Source organism: Salmo salar, chromosome ssa12 (genome assembly GCF_905237065.1).
Source record: "Salmo salar chromosome ssa12, Ssal_v3.1, whole genome shotgun sequence".
Taxonomy (NCBI): Eukaryota; Metazoa; Chordata; class Actinopteri; order Salmoniformes; family Salmonidae; genus Salmo; species Salmo salar.
The window spans coordinates 80,801,623-80,822,492 of NC_059453.1; the positions used below are offsets into that span (position 1 = coordinate 80,801,623).

At 44.3% G+C, this 20,870-nt stretch overlaps 1 protein-coding gene across 8 annotated transcripts in view; it reads right to left on the reverse strand.

The window, feature by feature from the left end:
- LOC106565737 (forkhead box protein P1-B-like) overlaps positions 1-20,870 on the reverse strand; it is a 240,427-nt gene that overhangs the window by 150,995 nt on the left and 68,562 nt on the right. For 6 of the 8 annotated variants that reach the window (XM_014133177.2, XM_014133181.2, XM_014133183.2 and 3 more), the window contains one exon: positions 16,334-16,377. The exons of the other annotated variants lie outside the window; for them this stretch is intronic. The gene's annotated coding sequence lies outside the window, so the exon portion shown is untranslated. The remainder of the gene's footprint in view (positions 1-16,333; positions 16,378-20,870) is intronic. 8 annotated transcript variants of the gene reach the window in all.

Sequence of the window (20,870 nt, forward strand, 5' to 3'; positions counted from 1 at the left end):
AAGGCTGAGTCTCTAAAGCCAGGGAAAAAACGGATACGATTTTCAACAGACACAATTGTCCAGCTCTTACAGTCTACAGACCCTTTCTCATTCTTGCTCCCTCTCTCTCTCTCTCTCTCTCTCCTTCCCTCTCCCTCTCTCTATTTCTCTCTCTCTCCCTCCCTTTAACTATCTGTCTCTCTATCCCCAACTCTCGGGATATGAATTCAGAAACTCATAACGGAGCGAGACTCCTGGAGTGTCTGCCTGAATCTGCCAGGCTTCATGACTAAAACTTCAAGTGAACCAAAGAGAACGGGAGACGATGCCCAAAGAAAATCTCCAGCCCAGCTTTAGATGCTGAGTGATATACTGATGCCCAGTCAAAGATTTCATTTCATGTGCCCCTCTCTGAATCAGAAGGGGGAGAAGTAGAAATGGAGGAAGAGGGGTGCAGACACCAGGCTAGGGAGGGAGTAAGGGGGGGAGAGGGGGGCAGGGAGAGAAGGAGGGCCAGAGAGAAGGAGAGAGCCGCGGAGAGCAGAAATGAGACCTCTGGAAAATAAACAGGGTATAGAGTTTCAAAGGCAGGGGGACACAGGCATTCCATTGTTCAAGCCAATTATCAGTGGAAAACAATAACAACAGATGGATCCAGAGCGGCCAACTTATGCCGGAGCACCCCGGCGCTGGAGAACAGATGATGAAATGTGAGAGTGGGTTTGGGGGAGGAGGGACTGCCCTGCCGCCGAGTCACCCAGCTCAGCTCCATACACCAGATGTGAACTTCTACAAGGACAGTTAAATATGTGCTCTGTGGTCGCCACTTGTGCTACACGGCTCAGACATAGCCAACAGTGGCTAGTCCACACTTCACTTCCATTCATTTCAAAAGAGATGTCTCCTTGGGCTGTTAGAAGTGAAATTATACATGTGGCACCTGTGTTTCTTCCAAAGTAAATTCAAACCTGTGCATTTTATTTATATTTAACGCATACAGATGTAAAATCTTAATTTTATCAATATTTTGTTGCTGAGAAAGAATTTTCCTGCACCACAGGAAATGCAGATGAGCTTCGTGATTTACATAAATTTTACTGAAAACCCACACTAACACACAGTTATATTAACAGTATGGCACTTTTCATTAGGGACTTTTTTGTTCAGATAGCTACAGATCAAGCAACATTGTGGACTAAACGTTCAAATCCTGTTGCTGCAGGATTATTTTGCTGTGACAATATAGGTCATTTTTGGCTACTTTCTGGTAGACCTTGTTAGATGGGCATTAGGGACCAGTGGGTGAGGTATTTGCCCTTGTATATTTTGCCCTGTGTTACTGTGTCCATTCAGCACACATCCCAGAAGACATTGTGATGTTTTCATTTGATGTTGTTTTCCCCTTTACCTGCATGCACCTATAGTGGTCAGATTCTACCAGACACCAGCATTGGTGAGCGAGAGAGAGACCTCATTGTTTCTGGCTTCAGCGAGAAATCCCTCATATCAGTCCTAGACTGACAGGCGAGGGGAAGGGGGTGGGGGGACTCCAACCTTAAAACAAAACCAATTCTCAATGTGGCTCGTCAAGGGTGGGACATGTTTGCAGATAGTAGCACAAATGATCTGCCCTTCCTTTTAGAAGAAGAGAGGTTTTTGTTTCATTAACTTAAGACTAAAGCGTAATTATCTCCCTATAGACCTTAATCACCAGCAGAAGGATAATAGAACAGAAAGCCGTTTCCAGTTCGGTCACTCAAGTTTTTTGTCATGTTTTTTTTTCTACTCCCGCTTCCTTTAGATGAGAGTATCAAATAATGGCAACCGATCATATTACAGGAGCAAAATCCCCCTTTCAAATATCTCTGTTATGGAGCATAAAAGACAAAATTGTTATCTGGTTTAAATGTTCAACTTTGCTGTAAAATGGGTTCACTTGGTTCAAACCTCTATCTCTGGTCTGTCTTTATCTGGTCTGTCTGTCTGTTCACAGAGCTAGAAGTTAGGGGGCAGAGGACGAGGGGCCCGGGGGGATGAGCCGGGGGGATGAGCCTACTGTCTTCTGTCTCTTCAGAGAGGGAGATCACTGGAGAGTGAATGTAATTATCCATGTTTGAAATAAAATCAGGTTGAGCACAAACAGACGGGTTTATAATCGTATATAATATTTTAAACAACTTAACAGTGCTTGAAGGTGCTTGTAATACTATCCCCCAAATGGAGGATACCTCAAGGATTTCACAGAAGGAAAAAATATAGAAACTTTGTCTCGATTTAATTAGCTTATAAAAAATTATTGCCATTAGCAAATCTCATTGAAGGGGTTGAGGCGTTTGCCTAAAAAACATCTATTTTTTTGGGACGGAGTGAAGACAAAGGTTTTTTTAGACAGAAAGTGGAGGGCAAGCATCCTTTTTGTGCACTGACACTGAGGTCGAGTTAATTAGACTATTGTCATTTTAATCAGGACAGCTCGGCGGCCATCCCTTTCTGAATGAGCCGGTGGACTTTAAACGGCTGGGGGATGTCTGTGTGTGCATTTATGCATGGGGCACGAGGTCTCACATAACACAGCACACAGCACAGTGCCATGGGCTATGGAGTACAGTGCTGCTGGTTCTCTTACATGCTCAGAACATTAATGAGTGGGAGACACACCAAGGAAACACAGACACCCCGAGTATCACCAGGGGAAACTACTCGCCTTTGCTCTGCTCATGTCTTGGTTCATTTGAAAATAATTTAAGTATCAAATATTGGAAATGATTTACTTCTCCCTGGCTATCAGATTTTGAATATTGAGTCTATCATGTCATCTTTCTTATGCTCTCAACTGACATTAACATTTAAAACATCATTAATGTAAACACATTTTAAGGTGCTTATCACTATGGTTACAGAAATTGTACTTTTTTTCTGATTTCCATATTTTATTTACACAATGGGGCAATTGTAAGAACACACTAAAGACATAAAACAAATTGAATCTTTGCTGAAAACTTGTTATCAAAAAGAAGAAAGAAACAGATCAATCAAAACAGTCAAAAGAGTAGATTAAACTCTCCTGAAGCCATTGGTTCAACTATATTTCACTGCAAATACTTTATAAAAAAATGTAAATCTTAAAAAAAAAAAATAACAACAGCACTGTTCAACCAAATACTCTCAGTTGAACTAGTTGGACTCTCAGACAAGCAGGGGTAAGCAGGGGTTAGCAGGGGTTAAAAGAACAGTGAACAATGCATCCCGTTGGGGTTCTACCTGCCAATCAGAGAGTTGAAAGTAGGCCCTAAACAGGGCTCCAAGTATGTCTGTAATGTTCCTCTCCTGCCCTCTGACTGATCTGGAGTCCGCTGCAGACAGTTGAGATGTGACAGATCACATGCAGACGAAAGGTCATCAAGTCATTAAGTCCCCCCACCTGCCATTACCTGAGGCCCTGAGCTGCACCCACCCATGACACTGGTCAGACAGGAAGCACACAGACAGCCAACTAAACATAGTTATTCTATATGAACTGACCCTAGAGGGAGATCTAGGGAAATCACCATGAGGTCAGTCAGTCTCCTCTGCAAACTTGACTTTGACAAATTTGAAAAACCTTTCTGTGTCTGTTTATGATTATGTTAATAGGTCTCTAACGTCATCGTTTTTAACGTCGATCATTCATATTTTAGAGAATGTTCAAATTAATTTGATCATATATTAACTTAATTCAATAATTCAACACATACAAATTAATAATTCAATAAAAAGAATGATCAAAAATGTTGAAGAGGAAACCAAAGAGAGACATCCAATAGCTTAATGTGGAGATATTTAACTGGAAAGGTTCACACTACTACAAAGCCTTTGGGTAGTTTACAGAGTGTGAAAGGCTATTAAAGTCCAGTCTAACTTGCTTTTCTTAATGACTATGTGGTGTTGCTACAGAAGAAGTTTACCCTGAAAACACTCTACCATCCACAAAATAAATAATCAAATCGCCTAACTACTGTACCTGGGAGAAAATGTCCCAATTTAAACCGCTATTTGAAATCTGTAATCCAAACATGTCTGCCGGAGGGTTTGACCACAGCAATTGAAAACAACAGATTGTTCTGTTCACTGAGGTGAACATGTAGAGATAAAGGAAGAGACACAAGCTGTAAAGCCGTGCTCCGGTACCAGCTCTCTGTTCCCAAAGTTCTTCCCGTGAGAGATTTACAGGGATTAGATGAAGAAATGATGGCCTAATCTTTATTTGACAGGCTAGCCAATCTCTGGCTGACTGGTCACTCTTCACTGTGTAGACCAGGCCTCTTTCAGCTCTCAGCTCTCAGCTCTCAGGTCTCAGCTCTCAGGTCTCAGCTCTCAGCTCTCAGCTCTCAGGTCTCAGCGTCTCAGCTCTCAGGTCTCAGGTCTAGCACCAGCAATACAGCGCCTTCACAGAACTCCACACACCTCAGTCCTGTTTAAAACCACATTTAGGCTGATCATACAAATGTATGACAGTATGAGCTCTCAATCCCATTATCATACAGAATCATTCAATGTCCTTTTGGGGTGAGCAATGTGCACAAGCCTAATTCAACAGATAAAAGAATAGCAACTCTCCAAATGATACTTCATATATGGTCGCAGTCATAACGGTATACTATGGTTAACATCCTGGTGGCAATTATTATATATTTTTTAATCTAATTATATGCGTATCTGCAGTACCTGATTGGAAATATAGAACCAATTTCCATGTGCAGTTTAATGACAGATGGAAATAGATATTTCATGGAGATGTATAGTTAAGAGCGATAACCAATTAATCAAAGTGCCGGACAATGACACTGGCTAAATTTAAACACAGGAGAGAAAATGTCAGACGGCAGCCCCTTCCCTTAAAATATTCATTACTGCCTGTTATTACGTAGCATATAGAATTTTAAATCGCTGATTCTACTTAATTACAGTTTGCGTTGATACTTGCTACAGATGTCACAGCTTGCAGTGGCAATCTTTCACAATGTTTAACCCTGTCAAATAGTGGAGGGGTCCTTCCCCCCCCTCCCCATCCACCCCTCCCACTCTGTCTGTCTTCCCAATGCCTGACCTACAGGCTCATTCCCACGCTAACAGAGGAGAGGAGGTGGAGGAGGAGGAGAGAAGAGCTGCTTGTTGGGTGTAACATATATTTCTAAGAAAAAGACAGATTGAGTGGTGTATTCAAACAAACATCTACAGTGGGAACACAATAGCATCTATTATACTGAAACCCAAAGAGTAATGATGATGCTCCGTCCAAAACATGTCTCTCACTGTGGAATTGAGTTCATACTAGCCAGGCATTCAAGGATATTGGATCATTTGGATAAATAGGAACAATGTGAAAGGTTTCCAAAATTGGCATTTCAGACATTGAATTATGTCACGAGAGAATGCTGAATTACTGTACATATTATTGCTATTAAAAACAAGAACATCATGTATTGTGTCAGTACAGCACATGCACATCAACACTGTACTTCCATTTGCCTACAACAGGAAGACAAAAGGTTTGTTTGTGTGCCACTCACTAAATTCCCGTTTCTCTTTAGCAAGTCATCTCTGTTCACCAAACAGCTGTATGCAAATAGTTAGTCATGCAGCATTCAATTGTTTTGTATTAATATTTGAATATTGAAATAACACAATTCAGATCTAGATATTCCATTTCAATTTCCATATACGTGAACTGGAGTTGCACATCAACGGATGAATTCTTCACAACGATGCCGTTTTTGTAAAGTCAGAAATATTGTTGTTGTTCTTTTTATTATTTTACATGATTACATTCCTGTAACATAGCTCTATTACCTAAAAGCAAGTTACCCCTGATTCCTAACTGTAGCCTATATCGCTCGTGTCAGAGATAGAACTGTCTGTATTACCCACGTTCATGCCACTTAACCAAATTGGAAACGCCGATAATACTATATTTACATAGCTGTGTTGGCTAGGCGTGATTATGATCATAAAAATGTCTCCCCACGCTATGACGGAAAGTTTAGCAGCAGTGAGTGAGTGAGGCTGAAGGACATAACTATAAGTTAGCACAGGTTACAGCAGAGCCAAGGAAAATAGCTCAATTATACACATGGGCTGCGTTTACACAGGCAGACTAATTCTGATATTTTTCCACGAATTGACCAATCACATCAGATCTTTTCACATATCAGAATTGGGCTGCCTGTATAAATGCAGCCATGGAGCTCCAGCATCATGTGGCTTTCCTGTGGTAAACAGATGCAGGGTGACTCTAGTAACCCTGCATCTGTTCACTTGTTGAGACGAAGTATTCCTGTTGCTCACCCTCACTAACACAAGCCCACACAATTTGCTTACAGGGCCGAACAGATCAGAAGATTAAACTGCAGAGGATATTATTAAGGTTGTCCCTCGTATCACCAACATTTGTTACAGTTTTACAGCCAGTCAAACAGACAAAATTGTTTTGCATACACTAGGATGATAGGATGAGTCTATAGTGTGGCTTAAGTTTCTTCCTCTCAGAGAGCCAGACTCTTCTCTGTCTCAGATAGAAGATCATCCATTTACTAAATACATAACCTGAAAACCATAAACTGGGGAAGACCATATTACAGTACTAAGTAGTAAACAAGTACACAATAAAACATATACTCTATTTCATGATGTTATAGTCAATCAAATCACTCTGCGCTCAACATAGAGCACTCATGTTCCTCTAGGGCAGGCTGTTATCTCACTGTGGCTGTGACCGTGCCTCACACAGAGTGTCTGTGAAGGCCTTTGAGAGCATACAGTACGGTCTATCTGATCAGAGCTCCAGTCCAGACCTCAGATGTCAGAGTGACTGGGAGGCAGCGTCAGAGAGAGGCCCAGTAACCAGGCCTGTCCTGTCTTCCCTCAGCTCAGACAGGAAGCTAGGAGTAGCGCTTGCCTGCCTGCAACTGCCAGCAGCGCAGTGTTCAGTTCACAGGAGCGGTGTCTGACTGCATGCTCAGCTCAGCTCAAGATGGCTTGTTGATTCCAGGCAGTGTGACACATCTGTTGCTTGTCACATCGTGTCGTAGCTTCATGTCTGCGAGCCAGACACAAGCCGAGCAGCATGTCGCTCCACGCGCCTCATCCTCTCTATGTGTTGACAAACAGCGCTGCAGCACTACAGACAGACAGACAGACAGAGTCTGGGCCAAGGACCTGCATGTCCACAGTTTGGAAGGTCAGGAGGTGGGACACATCACTGGCTGTACAACCACTATCAAACACTCACTTTGAGTCAGTTTATTGTAAGCAACTACTTCGGGTGACATAGTGTTGAAGTGTATGTTCTCAATCATGCAAGGAGTGCTGAAACAATATTCAAAATGTGTATTTTTTAATGGCCATGGAAAAATGTCATTTAAGGGAAAAAATTATGGAAAGTATTCACTTAACCTAAGACCTCCTCAAAATTGCCATACGTTTATATTGAGAATCAATTTCTTTCCCCCAATGTCTATAGAAATACTTTAATGCTTTAAATCAAATCTCTATCAAGGGTTTATCGGCTTAACAATGCACATTTTCTTGGACAGACATAAATAGTATGAAGTGCTTTAAGTGCCTTTAAAGAAAATGCCAGAATATATTCCATGCGAGACTTACATTGTAAGCTTAAATACATCAGCGATGACCATTGCTAATTTATTATTTTACCATACATCTATGAAGTACACATCATGCAATATCAGCAATAATGAAATGACATTGTTTCTCATCACCAGTCAAATCAGCATGCATTTAGTGGGAAGAGCAGCACTAAAGAGGCTGAGAAGTAGTTACTAATGGCACTGTTTCAGAAGCTCTTTCATACATTCATAAGTGCTTCACTTCTGTGTCCTTGTCTTCTCTAATCAATATTCAAAAGTGCCTAGTAATTGCAAGTTTTGGATAAATTTACATGCAAAGGATTGTCTGTTATATTCATCAAACACTTGTCTGAGACAAAACTGTCAAAGAGCGTTCTTTTATTTTTGTGTTATCTTCTATTTATGTAATTAATGTTTGTGATACCAAAATAACATTTAGCCTACCTCTCATCCTAAAACACTTTTTTATAATAACAAATAATAATTGGCAAATTAGACAAACGTTTGAATTTCCACAAGTATTAAAGGCCAAACGGGTTATGTAAATACCGGGAATATTTAGATGGCTCATTTACATTATCAGATGACAAAACATTTATTTGCTCCATTCAATATCAACCTGTTTTGCAAACACACAAAACTAGACACGACACATCGGGGCTTAATACAACACACAACAGAATACTACTGATTGAACACCTGATAATATGCCGGCGCACCATGTCTGCCCTCTCAACCAGCCGCATCAAACCTCAAGATACCTTCAGTATCACAACATATCATCAGCATACCAAAACATATACCTAAAGAATCTGCAACGTTGTAAATATTCTACAACATTGCAAGTCTCTAACGTATTCTGAGGGATCATTTAAGGCCTGCATCCAAAGGATTTGTCTGGCCTTCATTAGCTTCCTCCCGGCATCAACTATCCATTTCAGAGAGAAGGTGTGGTATATTACCAGTAAAAAAATAAATAAGGCAATGTTTGTATGAGGTCTGATTTTCTTTTGATTTCCCCATGATGTCAAGCAAAGAGGCACTGAGTTTGAAGGTAGACCTTGAAATACATCCACAGGTACACCTCCAATTGACTCAAATGATGTCAATTAGCCTATCAGAAGCTTCTAAAGCCATGAAGTCATTTTCTGGAATTTTCCAAGCTGTTTAAAGGCACAGTCAACTTAGTGTATGAAAACTTCTGACCCACTGTCTGTAAACAATTGTCGGAAAAAATACTTGTATCATGCACAAAGTAGATGTCCTAACCGACTTGCCAAAACTATAGTTTGTTTAACCTCTCTAGGGTAGGGGGCAGTATTTTCACGGCCGGATGAAAAACGTACCCAAATTAAATGGCCTACTACTCGGGCCCAGGAACTAGAATATGCATATTATTAGTATATTTGGATAGAAACACTCTGAAGTTTATAAAACTGTTTGAATGATGTCTGTGAGTATAACAGAACTCATATGGCAGGCAGAAACCTGAGAAAAATCGAACCAGGAAGTGAGAATTCTGGTGCTTGTAATCCTTTCAAGTCATTGCCTATCGAACACACAGTGACTTAGGGTTCATTTTGCACTTCCTAAGGCTTCCACTAGATGTCAATAGTCTTTAGAAAGTTGTTTGAGGCGTCTATGATGAACAGAGAGCGAACAGAGGAAGTTGGAAGTTGTTGACTCAGGAAGGTACTGCTGTTCATTGGCGCGCACTCACGTGAGAGTTAGCTGTGTTCCAAAACGTTTTTCAAGACATTGCAATCGTCCGGTTGGAATATTATTGAAGTTCTAAGTGAAAAAGGCCCTAAAGATTGATGCTATACAACGTTTGACATGTTTGAACGAACGTAAATATTTTCTGAACATCACGCGCCAATGTAAAATGGGGTTTATGGATATAAATATGAACTTTATCGAACAAAAAATGCATGTATAGTGTAACATGATGTCCTAGGAGTGTCATCTGATGAAGATCATCAAAGGTTAGTGCATCATTTTAGCTGGTTTTCTGTTTTTTGTGACGCCTGTCCTTGCTAGGAAAATGGCTGTGTGCTTTTTCTTGTGTTGGAACTGTCCTAACATAATCTAACTTTATGCTTTCGCCATAAAGCCTTTTTGAAATCGGACAATGTGGTTACATTAAGGAGACGTGTACCTTTAAAATGGTGTAAAATAGTCCTTTGTTTGAGAACTAGCGTCCCACCTGCCCAAGAGAGGTTAACAAGAAATTTGTGGAATGGTTGAAAAACGGCCTAAGTGTATGTAAACTTCCGACTTCAACTGTATCAGTGGGTAACTGGCAAACTGGGAGGGATGAGGGGTGTTGTTAAACCATGGAGGCTGTTTACATTTCAATTTAGGGAGGTGTTTAACAATGGAAGTGTTAATGGGTTTACCTGCAGAAAAGCAGTGAACCAGTCACACTGACCTGATACCTGTATTTTGGTTACAGGGGCCGTGAAAATGCAGGAATCATGACTAGGTCTTTAACTGGCTTTTATTTGTCCTTGTTTTTTAACCCCCTACCCCTTTCAGATATAAAATATAGTAGATAAAAGCAGGCATGGTAAAATATTTGGATTTTGGTCTGTGTATGAAATGAATATATGTGAACAACATGACTTGCCACACAATCCCCTCATTCCCCAAGACCTGCACAGCTCATTCCACTGCACATATCACAGGTTGTTATCATTCCAGAGAGAATTCTACATTGGTGAACGCCAGCGCTTTAATTAGATCCACTATTTGATCATTCCACAGCTGGGCTTTATTAAGGAGGGGTTCACGGCACCTCACAATCACCCCCCGACTCCACTGAGGGAAACACAGAGAAGGATATGAGTTCAAATAAACCAGTATATTTCATATAAACCAGTATAGTTCATATAAACCATTATACAACGAGTGGATCTAATCCCGAATGCTGATTTGTTAAAACCGCATTCCAGACGGTTTCTATTCCACAAGTTACCACCAGCTAAATCTATGCCATTAAAATGCCTATTTACTCGTTCCAACTGACTGCACAATCCACTGTCTCATCAGCCCAGCCAAGCAATATATAAACTTGATCTCCACTATAAAAAGCATCTATACATAATCTCACATTATCTCACATCTTTTAGACTAACATTTAGTTTTCAACAGCGGAGATTTGTATAAACCTTGCTGTCTGTCTCTCCGACATTTGCAACGTTGTTTCAATATTCAAATTAAATCTCCAGCTGTCCCATAGTAATGAATGTGTCGGGAGTCGGGACGAGATAGACAGTCGGGCAGCGTTTCTCAGCCAGTTGAAATCATGAATCAGCTGGCAAAATATTTATGGATATATAAAAAGAAATGTCAATTGAAAAAAGGTAAAACGAAACAAAGTGTAGCTAGTTTTCAGTCTTTCCAAATTCAGTTTGTGTAACGGCTGTCTTCTGTGGAAATGGACCAAGGTGCAGCAGGTTGCGTGTTCATCATGATAATTTATTAAATAAACGTGAACACGGGAAAAACAATAAACAAAAGAGAACGACAGACCGACAGTTTTACAGGCTAAGTACTTACATACAGCAGTGCAAAATCAACTACCCACCAAACCAAGTGACAAACATACTCCTACATATATGACTCCCAATCAGGAACAACGATCCCCAGCTGTTCCTGATCAGGAGTCACAAGACCAACACAGAACACAAGACTGCCACGTCCTGACCCCAAAACTACAACAACAGCTCCATCTGCTGGTCAGGACGTGACAGTACCCCCCCTCAAGGTGCAGACCCCGGAATGCACCTAACAACGAAAAAAACACCAACAAACAAAATCCCCAACAAAACCCATAAACAATAACCCCTAAACAATAAGGGAGGGAAGGGAGGGTGGCTGCCGTCACCGACGGCACTGTGCTACACCCTCCCTCCCCAACCCACCTATCCTGGAGGTGGCTCCGGTGCAGGACGTGGACCCTGCTCCACCCTCGGCGTCGCCCACTTTGGTGGAGCCGATAGCTGCACCAGGCAGACGGACCCCTCGAGCCGGGCTGGAGGACAGGAGGGCCCCTCGGGCTGGGCCGGGGAACAGGAGAGCCCCTCGGGCTGGGCCGGAGAGCAGGAGGGCCCCTCGGGCTGGGCCGGAGAGCAGGAGGGCCCCTCGGGCTGGGCCGGAGAGCAGGAGGGCCCCTCGGGCTGGGCCGGAGAGCAGGAGGGCCCCTCGGGCTGGGCCGGAGAGCAGGAGGGCCCCTCGGGCTGGGCCGGAAGGCAGGAGGGCCCCTCGGGCTGGGCCGGAAGGCAGGAGGGCCACTCGGGCTGGGCCGGAAGGCATGCGGGCCACTCGGGCTGGGCCGGAAGGCATGCGGGCCACTCGGGCTGGGCCGGAAGGCATGCGGGCCACTCGGGCTGGGCCGGAAGGCATGCGGGCCACTCGGGCTGGGCCGGAGGGCTGGAGGACCACTCGGGCTGGACCGGAGGGCTGGAGGACCACTCGGGCTGGACCGGAGGGCAGGAGGACCACTCGGGCTGGACCGGAGGGCAGGAGGACCACTCGGGCTGGACCGGAGGGCAGGAGGACCCCTCGGGCTGATCCTGACAGGCCGGGCACCCTGGCAGATCAGGGCAGGCGGGCACCTCTGGCAGAACAGGGCAGTCCGGCCACTCTGGCAGAACAGGGCAGTCCTGCCACTCTGGCAGAACAGGGCAGTCCGGCCACTCTGGCAGAACAGGGCAGTCCGGCCACTCTGGCAGAACAGGGCAGTCCGGCCACTCTGGCAGAACAGGGCAGTCCGGCCACTCTGGCAGAACAGGGCAGTCCGGCCACTCTGGCAGAACAGGGCAGTCCGGCCACTCTGGCAGAACAGGGCAGTCCGGCCACTCCGGCAGAACAGGGCAGTCCGGCCACTCCGGCAGTTCAGCGCAGTCCGGCCACTCCGGCAGTTCAGCGCAGTCCGGCCACTCCGGCAGTTCAGCGCAGTCCGGCCACTCCGGCAGTTCAGCGCAGTCCGGCCACTCCGGCAGTTCAGCGCAGTCCGGCCACTCCGGCAGTTCAGCGCAGTCCGGCCACTCCGGCAGTTCAGGGCAGTCCGACCTCTCCGGCAGTTCAGGGCAGTCTGACCTCTCTGGCGACTGTTGACTGGCGGGCAGCTCTGACGACTGTTGACTGGCGGGCAGCTCTGACGACTGTTGACTGGCGGGCAGCTCTGACAACTGTTGACTGGTGGGCAGCTCTGACGACTGTTGACTGGCGGGCAGCTCTGGTGACTGTTGACTGGCGAGGCTGGGTTGACACACTAGACTCCTGATGCGTGGGGCTGGTATAGGACGTGCCAGCCTGGAGACACGCACCTCCATGCTAGTGTGTCTAGCGGGAAACACCGGACCGAAAGGGCGCACTGGCGGTCTTGAGTGCAGGGTTGGCATCACCCCTTCCGGCTCGATGCTCCCCTTGCCCTGGCACCTGCGGGGCGCTGGTACTGGGCGCACTGGGCTGTGCTTCCGTATAGGCGAGATGGTGCGCACCTCAGCGTAACATGACGCCCTCCACCTCGTACGCACCTCCCTGTAGTCACGGGTAGCTGGCTTACGGCTCTTCCCTGGCCTGGCCAAACTACCCGTGTGCCCCCCCCCAAAAAAATCTTGGGGCTGCCTCTCGGGTTCCCTTAGCTCCCTTAACTTGTCCGCCCAGAATTTTCTCTCGTCCTGCCAGGTCCATTCTTCCATTTCCTTCTCCTGTGGCTTCCTCCTCTTCTGCTGCTTGGTCCTTTGGTGGTGGGTAGTTCTGTAACGGCTGTCTTCTGTGGAAATGGACCAAGGTGCAGCAGGTTGCGTGTTCATCATGATAATTTATTAAATAAACGTGAACACGGGAAAAACAATAAACAAAAGAGAACGACAGACCGACAGTTTTACAGGCTAAGTACTTACATACAGCAGTGCAAAATCAACTACCCACCAAACCAAGTGACAAACATACTCCTACATATATGACTCCCAATCAGGAACAACGATCCCCAGCTGTTCCTGATCAGGAGTCACAAGACCAACACAGAACACAAGACTGCCACGTCCTGACCCCAAAACTACAACAACAGCTCCATCTGCTGGTCAGGACGTGACAGTTTGTAGTGATTGTGATAACGGTGTTGTTAGCTATGTCCTCTAAACAACAGTGTCCTGATGAGTGAGCAAATGTTCTATGCCAGGCAAATTACGCCTCATTCGCTCATTGTTATGGATATATCCAAATAAATGTTACTAGAAAACTACTGAAACAAATGCAAATGCAGCTACTTTGCTGTTAGTCTGGCTGCACTCTTTGACGTGACTGCAAGGTAGCCGTAGTTGACTAGCTTGCAAGCAAGGGATAATTATATTGCCAGCCAGTATGATAATAGAAGATTTAGAACGAATTGACTGGTCGCATCCATAGATACAGAACAAAAAGACTGAACGACTGGGTCGCGTCTCTAGCAACCGAACCGATAGAAACAACAACAAGCCAGCTTGGGTAATAACCTTACATTTGTGTCGGAACTATATCTTGTGGAAGGATGAAATAGTATGAATTAATTCATAAAAAGGAAGTTTTTAATGAAAATATGTAAATCATTATTTGAATATGTTGGTAACCCATTGTACAAAAGTGTAATGGCTGTGGGCTTAGGGTTGTTGTCCTGTTGGAAGGTGAACCTTTGCCCCAGTCAAGGTCCTGAGCGCTCTGGATCTGGTTTTCATCTAGGATCTCTCTGTACTTTGTTCCGTTCATCTTTCCCTCGATCCTGACTAGTCTCCCAGGCCCTGCTGCTGGAAAACATTGCCACAGCATGATGCTGCCACCACCATGCTTCACCGTAGGGATGGTGCCAGGTTTCCTCCAGACGTGACACTTGGCATTCAGGCCAAAGAGTTCAATCTTGGTTTCATTAGACCAGAGAATCTTGTTTCTCATGGTCTGAGAGTCCATTAGGTGCCTTAGGCTGTAATTTACCTTTTACTGAGCAGTGGCTGACCACTCTACCATAAAGTCCTGATTTGTGGAGTGCTGCAGAGATGACTGTCCTACTAGAAGGTTCTCCCATCTCCACAGAGGAACTCTGGAGCTCTGTCAGTGACCATCAGGTTCTTGGTCACCTAGTTCATATAAACCAGTATAGTTCATATAAACCAGTGTAGTTCATATAAACCAGTATAGTTCATAGCTCATATAAACCAGTATAGCTCATATAAACCAGTATAGCTCATATAAACCAGTATAGTTCATAGTTCATATAAACCAGTATAGTTCATAGTTCATGTAAACCAGTATAGTTAATATAAACCAGTATAGTTCATAGTTCATGTGTACCAGTATAGTTCATATAAACCAGTATATTTCATAGTTCATGTAAACCAGTATAGTTCATTGAAACCAGTATAGTTCATAGTTCATGTAAACCAGTATAGTTCATAGAAACCAGTATAGTTCATATAAACCAGTATAGCTCATATAAACCAGTATAGTTAATAGAAACCAGTAAAATTTATATAAACCAGTATAGTTCATATAAACCAGTCTAGTTCATTGTTCATTTAAACCAGTATAGTTCATAAAAACCAGTATAGCTCATATAAATCAGTATAGTTCTGCCCAGCAGTGAGGGACAGTAACTGGGTCTAGAACAGCTATCTAGTGCTCTTAACTAATGTCTGATACCCTAATTCAACACCAACACTATCAAGCCCAATGGGAGACAAACTGTTAAATCAAATGTATAGCGACTGAGGATCATGGCCATATGGTCACAGAATACAACCTGACAAATATCACACCAAAACAGACAGAGACTGAACAGATAAATGTAACCTACAACATGTCTTGCCAAGGTCAAAATGAATCTTAATGCAAACACCAGATTTAAGGCTGAGCCTCCTCTGTGTGTTGCTGGTGTGGTCAGGAGGAAGGTCAGCCATGTTTAGTGTTTACAGTGCTTTGAAATAGTTTTGCAGTGTGAAGTCTGCTCTGGGTCATTGTTTGCTTTGAATGTGTTTATACACCATACAGAGTGTAAATGACTTGAGAGATGGCGCGAGGAGGGTTGCAAACATGAACCTGCATATAGTATCTGGTCATGTTTTTGCCTTGAATTCAGTCACAACTGTGACTATAAGGTGGTGTGGATTAAAGGGATATCTGGAACCTATGTTAATCATGCATTGTCACTGACATTTCTGCTTCATTGAAAGTAAAAAGCAACTGACCAAGTGATCCATTTACAACAGCACCAGTTATTATGCAAAATCAAATGTATCGTTTGCGACCTTTTCATCAGATGACCCTGTAAACATTTGCATTTTTATATTTCTCTGAGATATATCTTCACCAAGTTTACTGTGGATGCACTACTCTTAGAAAAAAGGGTTCCAAAAGGGTTATTTGGCTGTCCCCATAGGAGAATCCTTTTTGGTTCTATGTAGAACCCTTTTGGGTTCCATGTAGAGCCCTCTGTGGAAAGGATTCTACTTGAAACCAAAAAGGGTTCTTCAAAGGGTTCTCATATGAGGACAGCCGAAAAACCCTTTTAGGTTCTAGATAGCACCTTTTTTCTTAGGGTAGAAGGAAACACTCTTCACAGGGAAACACTTGTCCATGGATGTAGTCTATTTAACAGGAGTATTTGAGTATAGATCTGTCATGTCTATTAGGAGTCTGTCTCTGGTTCTACTGTATGGTTGTGTCAATGGGGTCTGACTCCAGTCACTTACTTTGATCTCTGTCTCCACAGGGGGTCACCACTGGAGTCTCCAGGCTGGAGGAAGGCACAGCAGGTGGAAGAGAGCGAGAAAGAGAAAGAGTGAGAGAGAGAGAGAAAAAGAGAGAGAGAGAGAGAGAGAGAGAGAGAGAGAGAGAAGGAGTAAGGAGAGAGAGAGAGAGAGAAGGAGAGAAGGAGTAAGGAGAGAGAGAAGGAGTAAGGAGAGAGAGGAGAAAGAAGAGAGAGAGAGGAGAAAGAAGAGAGAGAGAGGAGAAAGAAGAGAGAGAGAGGAGAAAGAAGAGAGAGAGAGGAGAAAGAAGAGAGAGAGAGGAGAAAGAAGAGAGAGAGAAGGAGAAAGGAGAGAGAGAGAAGGAGAAAGGAGAGAGAGAGAAGGAGAAAGGAAGAGAGAGAGCGAGAGAGAGGAATGGAGGGGGAATAAAAGTGAAAAGAAGAAAAAGAGGAAGATATTATTGTCAGTTGGAAATTATGAAATCTATGGCACTCCTTCAATCCAAAAAACGACAAACACAGTATTTAATTCCTGTTGGGTACCTCCCTATTATTGTGAAAGAGTATTTACAGTATTTGTGTGCGTGTTTACTATCCTTGTGGGGACCAGAAGTCCAGTCAAGTGGGGACATTTCACCAGTCCCTACAAGAAAAAATGTTAGGCTTAGTGGTAAAGTTTAGGGTTTAGAATTAGCGTTAGAATTAGCATTAGGGGTTAAGTTTAGGGGTTTGGGGTTAAGGTTAGGTTAAAGGTTAGGGAAATAGGATTTTGAATGGGAATCAATTGTTTGGTCCCCACAAGGATTGTAAAACAAATACTAGTGTATGTGTGATATGTGTATGTGTGAGAGAGAGAGAGGGATACAGTGCCTTTGGAAAGTATTCAGACCCCTTGACTTTTTCCACATTTTGTTAGGTTACAGCCTTATTCTAAAATTGATAAAATTGTTTATTTTCCTCATCAATCCACACACAATACCCCATAATGACAAAGCAACAAAAGTATTCAGACCCAGTACTTTGTTGACGCACAATTACAGCCTCGAGTCTTCTTGGGTATGACGCTATAAGCTTGGCACACCTGTATTTGGGGAGTTTCTCCCATTCTCCTCTGCAGATCCTCTCAAGCTCTGTCGGGTTGGATGTGGAGAGTTGCTGCACAGCTACTTTCAGGTCTCTCCAGAGATGTTCGATCAGGTTCAAGTCAGTGCTCTGGCTGGGCCACACAAGGACATTCAGAGACTTGTCCCGAAGCCACTCCAGCGTTGTCTTGGCTGTGTGCTTAGGGTCGTTGACCTGTTGGAAGGTGAACCTTCGCTCCCAGTCTGAGGTCCTGAGTGCTCTGGAGCAGGTTTTCATCAAGGATCTCTGTGTACTTTGCTCCATTCATCTTTGCCTCGATCCTGACTAGTCTGCCAGTCCTTGCCACTGAAAAACATCCCCACAGCATGATGCTACCACCACCATGCTTCACCATACTGATGGTGCCAGGTTTCCTCCAGACGTGACACTTGGCATTCAGGCCAAAGAGTATTGTTTCTCATGGTCTGAGAGTCTTTAGTTGCCTTTAGGCAAACTCCAAGCGGGCTGTCATGTACTTTTTACTGAGGAGTGGCTTCCGTCTGGCCACTACCATAAAGGCCTGATTGGTGGAGTGCCGCAGAGATGATTGTCCTTCTGGAAGGTTCTAACATCTCCACACAGAAACTCTAGAGCTCTGGCAGAGTGACAATCAGGTTCTTGGTCATCTCCCTGACCAAGACCCTTCTCCCCCGATTGCTCAGTTTGGCCGGGCGGCCAGCTCTAGGAAGAGTCTTGGTGGTTCCAAACTTCTTCCATTTAAGAATGATGGAGGCCACTGTGTTATTGGGGACCTTCAATGCTGCAGAAATGTTTTGGTACCCTTCCCCAGATCTGTGCCTCCACACAATCCTGTCTCGGAGCTCTAAGTACAATTCCTTCGACCTCATGGCTTGGTTTTTGCTCTGACATGCACTGTCAACTGTGGGACCTTATATAGACAGCTGTGTGCCTTTCCAAATCATGTGTAGATTGCTAAGGATTTTTTTTTATTCAATCAATTTTAGAATAAGACTGTAATGTAACAAAATGTGGAGTCAAAGGGTCTGAAAACTTTCCGAAGCCACTGAATATATATCTCAATATCTCTCTCATCATGACTCAATGCCTAGGTTTACCTCCAGTGTATTCACATCCTACCATACCTTTGTCTGTACATTATACCTTGAAGCTATTTTATCGCCCCCAGAAACCTGCTCCTTTTACTCTCTGTTCCGGACATCCTAGACAACCAATTCTCATAGCTTTTAGCCGTACCCTTATCCTACTCCTCCTCTGTTCCTCTGGTGATGTAGAGGTGAATCCAGGCCATGCAGTGCCTAGCTCCACTCCTATTCCCCAGGCGCTCTCTTTTGATGACTTCTGTAACCGTAATAGCCTTGGTTTCATGCATGTTAACATTAGAAGCCTCCTCCCTAAGTTTGTTTTATTCACTACTTTATCACACTGCCAACCCGGATGTCCTAGCCGTGTCTGAATCCTGGCTTAGGAAGACCACCAAAAACTCTGAAACTCCATCCCTAACTACAACATTTTCAGACAAGATAGAACGACCAAAGGGGGTGGTGTTGCAATCTACTGCAGAGATAGCCTGCAGAATTCTGTCCTACTATCCAGATCTGTACCCAAACAATTTGAACTTCTACTTTTAAAAATCCACCTCTCTAAAAACAAGTCTCTCACCGTTGCCGCCTGCTATAGACCACCCTCTGCCCCCAGCTGTGCTCTGGACACCATATGTGAACTGATTGCCCCCCATCTATCTTCAGAGCTTGCGCTGCTAGGTGACCTAAACTGGGACATGCTTAACACCCCAGCCATCCTACAATCTAAGCTTGATGCCCTCAATCTCACACAAATTATCAATGAACCTACCAGGTACCACCTCAAAACCGTAAACACGGGCACCCTCATAGATATCATCCTAACCAACTTGCCCTCTAAATACACCTCTGCTGTTTTCAACCAAGATCTCAGCGATCACTGCCTCATTGCCTGCATCCGTAATGGGTGAGCGGTCAAATGACCTCCACTCATCACTGTCAAATGCTCCCTAAAACACTTCTGCGAGCAGGCCTTTCTAATCGACCTGGCCCAGGTATCCTGGAAGGATATTGACCTCATCCCGTCAGTAGAGGATGCCTGGTTATTTTTTTTAAATGCCTTCCTCACCATCTTAAATAAGCATGCCCCATTCAAGAAAATTAGAACCAGGAACAGATATAGCCCTTGGTTCTCTCCAGACTGGACCGACCTTAACCAACACAAAAACAGCCTGTGGCGTTCTGCATTAGCAATAAACAGCCCCCGTGATATGCAACTTTTCAGGGAAGTTAGAAACCAATATGCACAGGCAGTTAGAAAAGCCAAGGCGAGATTTTTCAAGCAGAAATTTGCTTCCTGCAACACAAACTCAAAAAAGTTCTGGGACACTGTAAAGTCGATGGAGAATAAGAGCACCTCCTCCCAGCTGCCCACTGCACTGAGGATAGGAAATTCTGTCACCACCGATAAATCCACTCTAATTGAGAATTTCAATAAGCATTTTTCTACGGCTGGCCTTGCTTTCCACCTGGCTACCCCTACCCCGGTCAACAGCACTGCACCCACCCACAGCAACTCGCCCAAGCCTTCCCCATTTCTCCTCCTCCCAAATCCAGTCAGCTGATGTTATGAAAGAGCTACAAAATCTGGACCCCTACAAATCAGCCGGGCTAGACAATCTGGACCCTTTCTTTCTAAAATGATCTGCCAAAATTGTTGCAACCCCTATTACTAGCCTGTTCAACCTCTCTTTCGTGTCATCTGAGATTCCCAAAGATTGGAAAGCAGCTGCGGTCATCCCCCTCTTCAAAGGTGGGGACACTCTTGACCCAAACTGCTACAGACCTATATCTATCCTACCCTGCCTTTCTAAGGTCCTCGAAAGCCAAGTCAACAAACAGATTACCGACTATTTCGAATCCCACCGCACCTTCTCCGCATGCAATCTGGTTTCAGAGCTGGTCATGGGTGCACCTCAGCCACGCACAAGGTCCTAAACGATATCTTAACCGCCATCGATAAGAAACAATACTGTGCAGCTGTGTTCATTGACCTGGCCAAGGCTTCGACTCTGTCAATCACCACATCCTCATCGGCAGCCTCGCCTGGTTCACCAACTACTTCTCTGATAGAGTTCAGTGTGTCAAATCGGATGGCCTGTTGTCCGGACCTCTGGCAGTCTCTATGGGGGTGACACAGGGTTCAATTCTTGGGCCGACTCTCTTCTCTGTATACATCAATGATGTCGCTCTTGCTGCTGGTGAGTCTCTGATCCACCTCTACGCAGAGGACACCATTCTGTATACTTCTGGCCCTTCTTTGGACACTGAGTTAACAACCCTCCAGACGAGCTTCAATGCCATACAACTCTCCTTCCGTGGCCACCAACTGCTCTTAAATTCAAGTAAAACTAAATG